Here is a 14,095-nt window from a genome sequence, read left to right as displayed (position 1 = left end):
CACTTTCTCAATTAGAAATAGTGCTACCTCAAGATCCAGCTATACCATTCCTAGGCATACACAAAATAAGCTCAAGTAAACAACGATCAGTTTTACCTGTTAGATTTTAGATTTGTCTTATTTCACCTTGGGCTGGGCAGATATTCCACCTTCACTAGCTCATATCCTCCAGACCTCATCCCATGTCATCCTCTTTAACCATTCCTATCTGGGCTACCTTCCTTCCATAATCTTATAAGTACTTGCATATATTTTTCATCCTGGTGTTTCTTCCTATGCCATTCTTAGAGTCCTTTCTCCCTGCCCACGTGGTTCTCTCTTCTCCTCACCCATGGTGGCATCCTCCTTTCTTGTCTCTTCTTGTTTATCTCCTTCCCATGATTCCCATGATTTTCCTGTCCCAGCCCAGGTTTAGGCCTTTAATCAGCCAATCAGGAATAATTTCTTTCTTTGTTTTTTTTTTTTTTTTTTTTTTTTTTTTGCACAGTCCATAGAAGCTTTTTAGTTATGTTTTACATCTCTAGAAAAAGAATCCCAGGATTTTCCCTCCTGTGTGTTTTTGTCTTGCTTCTTCATGGTCTGTGATGCCAGCTGAATGAGGCTGAAATGACCAGGCGGGAGCAGATTGTTCTGCCATTTTTCTAGGTCTTTTAGTTGCACATCAAACCTAGGCCTGATCACGCCACACTTGTTCAACCTGCCTGTGAGGGTCACAACATTTTTCCCATCTCTGTGGTCATCAGTGATCTCAAATTCACCAACGAAATCATGTTTCATCATCACAGTTAGGAACTGTAAGATGACTTTGGAGGATGGCCTGATGAGGACCTGGCGTTTGCCTCTCTTCTCAGCATTGTTGATGCTCTTGAGAGCAACTGATGGGTGCACCGTGATGATGAAGGGGAAAGATGGCGGGAAGAGCCAGGAATCATTTCCTAGGCAAGGTTAGACAGCAAAACTTGGGGTCCATGACAGTTTGCTCAGAAACAGTAAGAACCTCAGGGGGCAAGCAATTAACAAGTACAAAGCACCAGACAATACTCCAACAGAATGCTTTACAAATTAAAGCATCCCAATTGTAGGAGCTTCTTCAGGAAGAGTTTTTGAAAATTATTCTGAAGATGACTAGTCAGCACATAGGCACTCAATGAGCTGATGGACACCTCAAAGATACAACTACAGCAATATGGGAAGGCCAGGCATGAGCAAAATCATCTCCCAACAATAACCATTCAGATCTGGGGAATGAAAAACTGCAATAGTGTGTGATTACTATCCTCCTTTTTCTCTGAGCTCCCTCTCCTACTTGTTCCCTCTCTTCAAACAATTCTGCTGCTCCTCTATTTCCCCTTTTGAGTGAAATTTAAGCATCCTTCCTCGGGTCCTCTTTGTTACTTATCTTCTTTGGGTCTGTGAATTGTAGTATGTTTTTCCTGTTCTGTAAGGCTGAAATCTGTTTTTAAGTGAGTACATACCATGTGTGTCTTTCTGGGTCTGGGTTGCCTCACTCAGGGTGATCTTTTCTAGTTCCATCCATTTGCCTGCAGATTTCATGATTTTCTTGTTTTTAATAGCTGAGTAGTATTCCATGGTGTAATTATACCATAGTTTCCATATCCATTCTTTGGTTGAGGGACATCTTCGTTGCTTTCAGATTCTGTCTATTATGAACAGAGCTTCTATGAACATAGTTGATCAAGAGTCCTTCCTTGTACGGTAGAGCATCTTTTGGGTATAAGCCCAGGAGTGGTATAGCTGGATCTCTCTCTCTTTCTCTATCTGAGATGGGATTTCTCCATGTAGCCTTGGCTGTCCTGGAACACCCTTTGCAGATCAGGCTGGCCTGGGACTCACTGAGATCTGCCTGCCTCCTCACGTGCTGGCATTAAAAGTGTGCAAGACCACAGCCTAGAGGCATTTGTTTCTTAATCCAAGCAAACTGACAATCAAGAATAAGCATCACAGCAGAATTAAGCTAGCTGCAGAGCGTGTGAGAAGTTGCACATCACTAACCATCTGAGGACTTAAACGAAAACAATGAGAGAAGCCCCTGGTTTCTAGTTCTGCATGAAGAAGCTTAGAACTTTCCAGTTCATTCTTGCAACAAACATCAAGGTGAACCAGCTGGAAACCATACAGCTCTTCTAGGCTGTGCAGAAGAAGTGGCACACAGGGCAAAGACCGGCACTGGAGAGACAGCGGAGGGAGGGCAGGAAGCCATGCCTCACGCTAGCAGAGATTCAGGCTCTGTTTTTCCTACAAGGGAGCTGGAACCAGCAAACCTCATCTGCGACTCACAAAGTGCTGTGGACTGAGTATGGTTAACTTCGTAGTTAGTACACACCTGCACGTCCACCCGTGGATTCCTCAGAACTGGCCAGGCCTCCTGCTCCTGCGCTTGCTCTCCCAAGCACCTAGTTGGCTTGGCCAGTGCCTGGGGCTTTTCCTAGGTGACCACACACGATGCCCCAGGTAAAGGAACTACAGAACAGACCTTCAGGGTGCTGCTGAGGGGCAGGGTCAGGAAGTGTGATAAGGTCTCAGAGCGAACTTTCACCTAGTCAGTCCCTTATGTCCTCCCCTCTCTTGCACAGCCTAGAAGAGCAGTTTGCTTTCCAGAGGGTTCACCCTGGTGTTGGGTGCAGGAATGTGGGGATTGGGCAGCCAGGAATTGATGCCATCCACAAGGGAAGACTCACCAGTCAGCTGCTGTTGGGTGTGGGAATGTAGCAATCAGGAGGCCAGGAAAGGGGGGTCCAAAACCAGGGAAAGGGAGAGGAACCCCAATCTCTGAGATAGGCAACAGGCTGTTGTTTGGTGGTACTTATCTGGATTCCATTTGACCCAAAGTTTGGATTCAGGCAGATTTCCTGTAGCTTACAACAAATGTTTTGGTTTGGTTAAAAGTTTTACAAAAGACATAAAAAGACAAACCAAAAGAGATTTAAAATCTTGATCTTGGATTCATGATAGTGGATCATATAGTGGAACGCTTTTTTTTTTTTTTTATCAGAGTTAAATTAATACACCAGAGCTCTTTCTCAATGAGGTTTGAGCATCTTACCCAGGGTCCTCCTTCTTGCTTAGCTTCTTTAGATGTACAGATTTTAGCATATTTATCCTATCTCATAGGGCTATATAAGTGAGTATATATACCATGTGTGTCTTTCTGCTTCTGGGATACCTCACTCAGGATGTTCTTTTCTAGTTTCTACCATTTCCTGCAAATTTCACGATTTCCTTATTTTTAATTGCTGAGTAGTATTCCATTGTGTAAATGCACCACATTTGTTGTATTATCACTTAATATTTACTATCGATATATCTTCTGGTAATGCTGCTGTTAATCCTAACCAGCTGTATAACCAAGTCACCACACAGAGACTAGGATTTATTTATTTGGTTAACCTAGAACACAATGCTGGGCAATAGTTACTCCATCCTAAACCTCCAAGCCCTCATAGTTTCCCAACAGTTAGATTCACCCATTATATTCGTGTTTTATGAAATCTGAGGACGGGTTCATTTTCCACATCCTTCCAAGACCTTTCTACCTTCTCTTGCCCAGCTCTGCTCATCTGCTTCTCCCTTCTTCCTGTCCTCTGGCTCCTCCCTTCTCCCTCTTACTCCTTCCTCTCCATTGCTCAACATTGTGGCTGGTTGTTTTATTTTGACATGTTTACACAAACTTGAGACAGGTGATGCTTAGAATAAGTATCACAATGCAATGTCTGGATTGAAACCAGAGAGTGGGGAGAGAAATCAGCATTTGAATGAAACAAGAGTAAGGTGTATACATTCCAAAAGAACATTATAGCAACAGTGTAAATGTACCACAATTTCTGTATCCATTCCTCAACTGAGGGAAATCTGGGTTGTTTTCAGATTCTGGCTATTATAAATAAAGCTGCTATGAACATGGTTGAGGATAGCCATTGGAAGAGGGAGAAAACAGGGAACAAAATATGAGCCTATCACAGAGGGCCTCTGAAAGACTCTACCCTGCAGGGTATTTAAGCAGATGCTGAGACTCATGGCTAAACTTTGGACAGAATGCAGAGAATCTTATGGAAGAAGGGGGAAGATAGAAAGACCTTGAGGGAACTTTAGCTCCACAAAGAGAGCAACAGAACCAAAAAATCTGAGCCCAGGTGTCTTTTCTGAGACTGATACTGCAACCAAGGACCATCCATGGAGATAACCTAGAACCCCTGCACAGATGTAGCCTAAGGCAGGTCAGTCTGCAAGTGTGTCACCAGTAAGGGGAACAGGGACTGTCTCTGACATGAACTCAGTGGCTGGCTCTTTGATCACCTCCCCCTGAGGGGGGAGCAACCTTACCAGGCCGCAGAGGAAGCCAGTGCAGCCAGTCCTGAGGAGACTTGATAGGCTAGGGTCAGATGGAAGAGGAAGAAGACCTCCACTATTAGTGTACTGGGGGAGGGGCATGGGAGTAGAAGAGAGAGGGAAGGTGTGATTGGGAGGGAATGATGGAGGGGGCTACAGCTGGGATATAAAGTGAATAAATTGTAATAAATAAAAATTCAGAGTTCAGATGATAAATGTCAGAACTCTGAACAGTTAATACAACAGTAGCATAACAACAGGAGGAAATATGAAGCACTTCTTTAAAATTTGGGATTCCTTAAATCACCTTAGACATTCTAACCTTCAGAACTTGCATCTATCAACCTTCAAACACTTTCTTAGACCTCATAACTTAAACTTCTGTATCCTTAGGCCTCGAATCCACTTATTTCCCATGAGACATAGGAGAGACTATGCTGTGAACATTTGTTGTCCTTTAGCTAAAGGAATAATAAAAGCTTACATCTGCCACCTGCTCTTTGAGTCTGGTAATCAAGCAAACTCTGACTACACCTGACAGTAGCAGCTCTAGGAATGACGATTAAGACCTGGTCTCCTGATTATGAGGAGGACTGAGAAGGTGCCTGAAGCTTCCTGTGACAGACATTGGCAATCTGACCAAGGGACCCAAGTGTGAGGTTAAAACAGACCTTCAGCCTGGGCTTGGTGAGGTCACTGAATCTAGGAGCCATTTGTCCTCTGCTAGGCCAAGGAGCTCAAATGCTGAAAGTGTCTGTGGCTCTTGTGATGGTTGAGCCTCCATGGCTGGACACAGAGGACAAGAATGCATAGGAGCATTTTGACTTCCAGAGGCCAGTCTGCCAGCACGCAGGCCATGGCTTATTGAGGCAGCCAGGGACCAGTCTCCTTCCTGGCGGCATTTGAAACAGTTACCTGGCAGAGTTGACTTAGGCTAGAAAACACACACACACACACACACACACACACACACACACACACACAGTATGGGGCATTGCAGACCCCTTGTTTCCTCAGCAGAACTGACAGCCTCAGAGCAGAAGACAAGGCCTGGAGCATAGCTTTGTGCTCTGGCTGAGCCTATTGGCAAGGCTCCTCTCCGGCTTTAAAAATTATTTTTACTAACTCTTGGTTGGGGGTTCAGGGACCATCTGCAGCCCTTTAGTTATTTGGCAGTGTGTTGCATCTGTAGGTCGATAAATATATTTTTGGACGTGTTAGAGGATTTGATCATCTATAAGATGACTGACTTAATTTGCACTTGTTAACTATTAAATATTAGGACTTTGGGCTTTTCCCCTGTTAAGTTGGAGCCTTAAAAAAATCAAACATAGTACGTAAAAAGAGGATAACAATTTCCTGTATAATTTAGTTTATAAAAAGTCAACAGCTTATAAAAGTCTAAGGCTATAATTTAGCAAACAGGACTAAACATATTTATAAGGCAGCAATTTTTAACCTTTTTGAGAGTGAAGAGAGAACATAATGACCAAGTTTTAATGTTGTAAACAAATGAATATATCATATACTTTTTGGGTATTTAGGCAAAAACTCATATCTAGTAACTCCTGAGATAGGAGTTTTAGAACCAACGACATAGTAGAACAACACAGAACAACAACAACTTTAAAATTCATTTCAATCTGTTATACCAAAGCCATTGGCCAGAAAACCTAGTGGCCAACCAACCCAGATCACAAGTGGGAGAAAAGCATTTATTCATTCCTTCAGCAACTGGTAAGGACATAGGCAATTAGACATACATTCTAAATTAGCTTGTTAATCTGAGTAGACCTTTATAACCTTGATATAACCATCATATAAAAATTATTTTGAACCAGGGTTGAGTCCTATATATAGCATGTTGAAAAAACATAACTTTGAATTTATATACATTCATACCAATTTAAAATGAGACTTGTTGCTTTATTAGTCTAAAAGGAGATAAAATAAGAAACAGAGAGTTTATAATGATTAAAGAAGTAAACCCAATAAGCAAATTAAATAAATCGTTAGATAAGAACTTACAGAATCATTTTAAAATATAAATTTTTAAGAGCAGAGTGTACAGAAATCAGGAAGAAAAGATTTTTAAAAGCTGGGAAGTAGGGCCTTAGAGATCAGAGGCTTTGAGAGCCAGTGTTTAGAAAGCCTGCAGGAGTGAGGAGGGGTGAGTGTCCATGAGGCTCCAGCAAGGACCAGGCCACTGCTTCAGCGTCCTTCCCTTCAGTCCTGGCACAGTGAGGAGCAAGGGTGCAAAAGAGTGATGTCCAAACTGTGGACCCTGGGACTACAGGGGTTTGGGGATTGCAGAGACCGCTAAGGGCCTGTGAACAGGGCAGGACGGCTCAGGCCAAGAGCCTTTGAAAGATGGAAGATGAGAACACATGTGTCCTGGTGACTTGAGGGGTGCTCATGAAGGCCTGACAGTTGTCATCAAAAGAGGGAGGTGTAGGGAGGAGGGGAGAAGAAGGGGTGGCCGTTTGGTCACCAGCTGGGGGAGGAAGAAATGCACCAGGCACCAAGAAGAGGGAAGAATGGTGCCCAGTGAACAGGGCAGACAGGAGGGACACAGCCGTGGCTCTGTGCAGGGTGTGGAGCAGAGGGTGTGTGGGATGCGGACCTCTGGCTGGGGGGGTCCCTGTGACCCCACACCGTGAGCCCTGAAGCTGCTGTCAGGGGCAGGCCCCGTGTGTGCAGGACCAGAGAAGAGGAACAGAAGGTGGCTGGGCAGGGGGACTGCAGGGAAGAGGGCAGGTGGGGAGTGTGGTGGGTAGGGTGAGTCCAGGCATGAAGAAGGGCCAGAGAGCAGCAGTGTGGAACAAGCGGCTCTGTGTCTGCGGGAGCTCGTGCGAGCTGGAAGCCGGTAGCCAACAGAGATGACGGGGAGAGGACTTGGCGGTGAGGCTTTGAATGTGCTTGATTTTTAATGATGTCCGTGTTTTAGTGCGTGAAGTGGCTGCGAGAGTTTTCGCGGCGGCGCCGGGGAAAATAAGTGTAGCCCAAGCTGTCCTGGAACTCGAGATCCACCTGCCTCTGCCTCCTTCAGGAAATTCTACAGGCCTGCGCCACCAGAGCCGGCAGGAACTAACGCTGCTCTGAGAATACTTAACTGTCACGGACAGTGACGTCACGGCCTGGTCAACTTCCTGACAGGATTCTGCACTGAAAACCGCGCACCACGTCCACAGGACGCCCTGGCCGCCGTGTCTACACGCCCTTCGCCTTTCCCACGCACACTCCCAGCCTGACGCCAGCCGCCCCGGCTCAAGGGAACCGCCAGGACGTGAGCCTCGAAGGCTCCTCCCGCCACGCGCCCCCTGCTGGTCACCCCGGAACGCGCACGTCCACGCGTGGATTCCTCAGAACTCGCCAGGCCTCTGCTCCTGCTCCTCCTCCTGCTCCTGCTCCTGCTCCTGCTCCTGCTCCTGCTCTTCCACTCGCCTGCTTGGCTTGGTCAGTGCCTGGGCTTTTCCTAGGTGACCAATCACGACGCCCCGGGTAAAGGAACTGCAGAACAGACCTTCAGGGCGCTGCTGAGGTGCAGGGTCAGGAAGTGTGATGAGGCCTCCGAGCGCTCTTTACCCATGCAGTCCCTTATGTCCTCCCCTCTCTTGCACAGCCTAGAAGAGCAGTTTGCTTTCCAGAGGGTTCACCCTGGTGTTGGGTGCAGGAATGTGGCGATTGGGCAGCCGGGAATTGATGCCATCCACAAGGGAAGACTCACCAGTCAGCTGCTGTTGGGTGTAGGAATGTAGCAATCAGGAGGCCAGGAAAGGGGAGTCCAAAACCAGGGAAAAGGAGAGGAACCCCAATCTCTGAGATAGGCAAGAAGCTGTTGATTGGTGGTACTTATCTGGATTCCATTGGACCTGAGCGCTGCATTCACGTGGATTTCCTGCAGCTTTCAAGAATTATTTTTTGCTTTGGTTCAGTTTTAAGTTTTACAAAAGACATAAAAAGACAAACCAAAAAAGATTTAAAATCTTGATCTTGGATTCATGATAGTGGATCATATAGTGGAATTTTTTTTTTATCAGAGTTAGATTAATAAATCAGAGCTCTTTCTGAATGAGGTTGGAGCATCTTACCCAGGGTCTTCCTTCTTGCTTAGCTTCTTTAGGTGGACAGATTTTAGTATGTTAATCCTATATTATATTTCTAATATCTGTTTATGAATGAGTACATACCATGTGTGTCTTTTTGCTTCTGGGATACCTCACTCAGGATGATCTTTTCTAGTTCCTACCATTTGCCTGCAAATTTCACAATTTCCTCGTTTTTAATTGCTGAGTAGTATTCCATTTTGTAAATGTCCCACGTATGTTGTTTTATCACTTAATATTTACTATTGATATATCTTCTGGTAACGCTGCTGTTAATCCTAAACAGCTGTATAACCAAATCACCACATAGAGACTGTGATTTATTTGGTTAACCTAGAACACAATGCTGGGCAATAGTTACTCCATCCCAAACCTGCAAGCAAGCCCTCATAGTTTCCTAACATTTTGATTCACCCATTATACTTGCGTTTTGTGAAATCTGAGGTCCGTTTCATTCTCCACGTTGGTCCAAGACTTCTCCTCCAGCCTCTCTCTCCCAGCTCTGCTCCTCTGCCTCCCCCTTCCACCTGTCCTCCAGCTCCTTCCTTCTCCCTCTTACTCCTTCCTCTCCATTGCTCAACATTGTGGCTGGTTGTTTTATTTTGACTTGTTTACACAAACTTGAGACAGGTGATGCTTAGAATAAGTATCACAATGCAATGTCTGGATTGAAACCAGAGAGTGGGGAGAGAAATCAGCATTTGAATGAAACAAGAGTAAGGTGTATACATTCCAAAAGAACATTATACCAACAGTGTAAATGTACCACAATTTCTGTATCCATTCCTCAATTGAGGGAAATCTGGGTTGTTTTCAGATTCTGGCTATTACAAATAAAGCTGCTATGAACATGGTTAAGGATAGACATCAGAAGAGGGAGGAAAGGGAACAGGACAGGAGCCTACCACAGAGGGCCTCTGAAAGACTCTACCCTGCAGGGTATTAAAGCAGAGGCTGAGACTCATGGCCAAACTTTGGGCAGACTGCAGGGAATCTTATGAAAGAAGGGGGAGATAGAAAGACCTGGAGTGGACTCGAGCTCCACAAAGCAAGCAACAGAACCAAATAATCTGAGCCCAGGGGTCTTTTCTGAGAATGATACTCCAACCTAGGACTATCCATGGAGATAACCCAGAACCCCTGCACAGATGTAACCCATGGCAGCTTAGTGTCCAAGTGTCACCAGTAAGGGGAACAGGGACTGTCTCTGACATGAACTCAGTGGCTGGCTCTTTGATCACCTCCCCCTTAAGGGGGAGCAACCTTACCAGGCCACAGAGAAGACAATGCAGCCAGTCCTGAGGAGACCAGATAGGCTAGGGTCAGATGGAAGAGGACCTCCACTATCAGTGGACTCGGAGAAGGGCATAGGAGAAGAAGAGGGAGGGAAGGTGGGATTGGACGGGAATGAAGGCAGAGGCTACAGCTGGGATATAAAGTGAATAAATTGTAATTAATAAAAAAAATCAGAGCTCTAGGGATAAATGTCAGAACTCTGGACAGTTAATACAACAGTAGCATAACAACAGGAGGAAATATGAAGCATTTTTATTTATTTGGGATTCCTTAAATCACCTTAGACATTCTAACCTTCAGAACTTGCATCTATCAGCCTTAAAATACCTTCTTAGACCTTCAAACATTTTCTTAGAAGCTTTCCTTCATATAGCTTGCCTTTACCAACCTTAAAACACTTTCTTAGACCTCATAACTTAAACTTCTGTATCCTTAGGCCTCAAATCAACTTATTTCCCATGAGACATAGGCGAGACAATGCTGTGAACATTTCTTGTCCTTTAGCTAAAGGAATGATAAAAACTTACATCTGACACCTGCTCTTTGAGTCTGGTAATCAAGTAGACTCTGACTACACCTGACAGTAGCAGCTCTAGGAATGAGGATTAAGGCCTGGTCTCCTGAATATGAAGAGGACTGAGAAGGTGCCTGAAGCCTCCTGTGACAGAGGTTGACAATATGACCAAGGGACCCAAGTGTGAGGTTAAAACAGACCTTCAGCATTGCCTGGGCTTGGTGAGGTCACTGAATCTAGGAGCCATTTGTCCTCTGCCAGGCTAAGGAGCTCAAAGTCTGAAAGTGTCTGTGGCTCTTGTGCTGTTTGAGCCTCATGGCTGGGCACAGTGGACAAGTCTGCACAGGAGCATTTTGACTTCCAGAGGCCAGTCTGCCAGCACGCAGGCCATGGCTTGTTGAGGCAGCCAGGGACCAGTCTCCTTCCTGGAAGCATTTGAAACAGTTACCTGGCAGAGTTGACTTAGGCTAGAATACACACACACACACACACACACACACACACACAGGATGAAGCATTGCAGACTCTTGTTTCCTCAGCAGGACTGACAGCCTCAGAGCAGAAGACAAGGTCTGGAGCATACCTTTGTGCTGTAGCTGAGCCTATTGGGAAGGCTCCTCTCTGTCTTTAAAAATTATTTTTATCATCTCCTGGATGGGAGTTCAGGGACCATCTATAGTCGTTTTGTTAATTTGGCAGTGTGCTGCATCTGTAGGTCTATAAATATATTTTTGGACATGTTAGATGATTTGATCATTTATAAGATGACTATTAACTTGCAGTTGTTAACTATTAAATATTAGGATTTTGGGCTTTTTCCCTGTTAAGTTGGAGCCTTAAAAAAACAAACAAACAAACAACAACAAAAAATAAACATAGACCGAAAAAAAGAGGATGACAGTTTCCTGTATAATTTAGTTTTAAAAAAGTCAATAGCTTATAAACGTCTAAGGCTATAATTTAGCAAACAGGACTAAACATATTAATAAGGCACCGATTTTTAACCTTTTTGAGAGTGAAGAGAGAATGTATTGACCAAGTTTTAATGTTGTAAACAAATGAATATATCATATAGTTTTAGGGTATCTAGGCAAAAACTCGTATCTAGTAACTCCTGAGACAGGAGTATTAGAACCAACAACATAGTAGAACAACACAGAACAACAACAACTTTAAAATTCTATTTCAATCTGTTATACCAAATCCACTGGCCAGAAAGCCTAGTGGCCAACCAACCCAGATCACAGGTGGGAGAAAAGCATTTATTCATTCATTTATTCAGGAACTGGTAATAACATAAGCTGTTAGACATACATTCTAAATTAGCTTGTTAATCTGAATAGACCTTTATAACCTTGACAATTTAGCATCATATAAAAATTATTTTGAACCAGGGTTGAGTCCTATATGTAGCAAGTTGTAAAAACATAACTTTGAATTTGTATAAAGATTAATACCAATTTAAAATGAGACTTGTTGCTTTATTAGTCTAAAAGGAGATAAAATAAGAAACAGAGTTAATAATGATTAAAGAAGTAAACCCAATAAGCAAATTAAATAAATCGTTAGATAAGAACTTACAGAATCATCTTAATATATGTTTTTTAAGGCAGAGTGTGCAGAAATCAGGAAGGAAAGATTTTAGAAGCTGGGAAGTCGGGCCTTAGAGATCAGAGGCTTTGAGAGCCAGTGTTGGAAAGCCTGCAGGAGTGAGGAGGGGTGAGTGTCCATGAGGCTCCAGCAAGGACCAGGCCACTGCTTCAGCGTCCTGCCTTCAGTCCTGACACAGTGAGGAGCGAGGGTGCAAACAGTCAGGTCCAAACTGTGGACCCTGGGACAGGATGTTGTCACTCAGAGTCCGCTCGTTAAGAAACACAGTATTGAGCTAAAAACAAAACAAAACAAAAAAACCTCACACACACACACACACACACACGCACACACACACTCACACGCGCGCACACACGCACACACGCACGCACGCACGCACGCACGCATAAAACCATCCTATTTTGAGTAGGTTACGATTCCGTGTAGGCCGCATTCCTAATCACGCGGGGCACGTCGGGTCCCGCGGGATGTGCACGCGGGGTTGTGGGGGGAACTCGGGGGCCGCAGGAGCAGAGGGTGGAAACAGCACGTTGCTCGCTCACCGTGGGGAAGAGAGCGCGGGGACTGGCCGGGCTCAGGCCTGGGCGTCCTTCACCTTAGGGAGGCCTTTAGCGTTAGGCCGTGCGAGCTGGAAGCCAACGGGGATGAGGGAGAGGACTTTGCGGTGAGGCTATGGATGTGCTTGATTTTTAATGATGTCCGTGTTTTAGTGCGTGAAGTGGCTGCGAGGGTTTTTGCGGCGGCGGGGAAAAAAAAGTGTAGCCCAAGCTGTCCTGGAACTCGAGATCCACCTGCCTCTGCCTCCTTCAGCAAATCCTACCGGCCTGCGCCACCAGAGCCGGCGGGAGCCGATGCTGTTCTCAGAATACTTATCCGTCATCTCCAGTGACGTCACGGCCTGGTCAACTTCCTGACAGGATTCTGCTCTGACAACCGCGCACCACGTCCACAGGACGCCCTGGCCGCCGTGTCTACACGCCTTTCGCCTTTCCCACGCACACTCCCGGCCTGACGCCAGCCGCCCCGGCTCCAGGGAACCGCAAGGACGCGAGCCTCGAAGGCTCCTCCCGCCACGCGCCCCCTGCTGGTCACCCCGGAAAGCGCACTCGCGCACCTCCAAGCCTGGATTCCTCAGAACTCGCCAGGACTCTCCTGCCCCTGCCCCTGCCCCTGCCCCTGCCCCTGCCCCTGCCCCTGCCCCTGCCCCTGCCCCTGCCCCTGCCCCTGCCCCTGCCCCTGCCCCTGCCCCTGCCCCTGCCCCTGCCCCTGCCCCTGCCCCTGCCCCTGCCCCTGCCCCTGCCCCTGCCCCTGCCCCTGCCCCTGCCCCTGCCCCTGCCCCTGCCCCTGCCCCTGCCCCTGCCCCTGCCCCTGCCCCTGCCCCTGCCCCTGCCCCTGCCCCTGCCCCTGCCCCTGCCCCTGCCCCTGCCCCTGCCCCTGCCCCTGCCCCTGCCCCTGCCCCTGCCCCTGCCCCTGCCCCTGCCCCTGCCCCTGCCCCTGCCCCTGCCCCTGCCCCTGCCCCTGCCCCTGCCCCTGCCCCTGCCCCTGCCCCTGCCCCTGCCCCTGCCCCTGCCCCTGCCCCTGCCCCTGCCCCTGCCCCTGCCCCTGCCCCTGCCCCTGCCCCTGCCCCTGCCCCTGCCCCTGCCCCTGCCCCTGCCCCTGCCCCTGCCCCTGCCCCTGCCCCTGCCCCTGCCCCTGCCCCTGCCCCTGCCCTTCCACGCGCCTGCTTGGCTTGGCCAGTGCCTGGGCTTTTCCTAGGTGACCAATCACGACGCCCCCGGTAAAGGAACTGCAGAACAGACCTTCAGGGCGCTGCTGAGGTGCAGGGTCAGGAAGTGTGATAAGGTCTCAGAGCGCTCTTTACCCATGCAGTCCCTTATGTCCTCCCCTCTCTTGCACAGCCTAGAAGAGCAGTTTGCTTTCCAGAGGGTTCACCCTGGTGTTGGGTGCAGGAATGTGGCGATTGGGCAGCCGGGAATTGATGCCATCCACAAGGGAAGACTCACCAGTCAGCTGGTGTTGGATGTAGGAATGTAGCAATCAGGCGGCCAGGAAAGGGGGGTCCAAAACCAGGGAAAGGGAGAGGAACCCCATCCTCCGATATAGGCAAGAGGCTGATAGTACTTATCTAAATTCCATTCGACCTGAGCTTTGGATTCAGGTGGATTTCCTGCAGCTTTCAAGAGTTTTGTTTGTTTACTTTAAGTTTTAGGTTGTACAAAGG

General features: G+C 47.1%; 1 pseudogene; it reads right to left on the bottom strand.

Annotated features, from left to right (window-relative positions):
• Positions 1–520: 520 nt before the first annotated feature.
• Positions 521–13,739, bottom strand: LOC110543538 (uncharacterized; annotated as a pseudogene).
• Positions 13,740–14,095: the final 356 nt, after the last annotated feature.

This window comes from Meriones unguiculatus, chromosome 5 (assembly GCF_030254825.1).
Source record: "Meriones unguiculatus strain TT.TT164.6M chromosome 5, Bangor_MerUng_6.1, whole genome shotgun sequence".
NCBI lineage: Eukaryota > Metazoa > Chordata > Mammalia > Rodentia > Muridae > Meriones > Meriones unguiculatus.
This window is presented reverse-complemented; position numbering and strand designations above follow the sequence as displayed.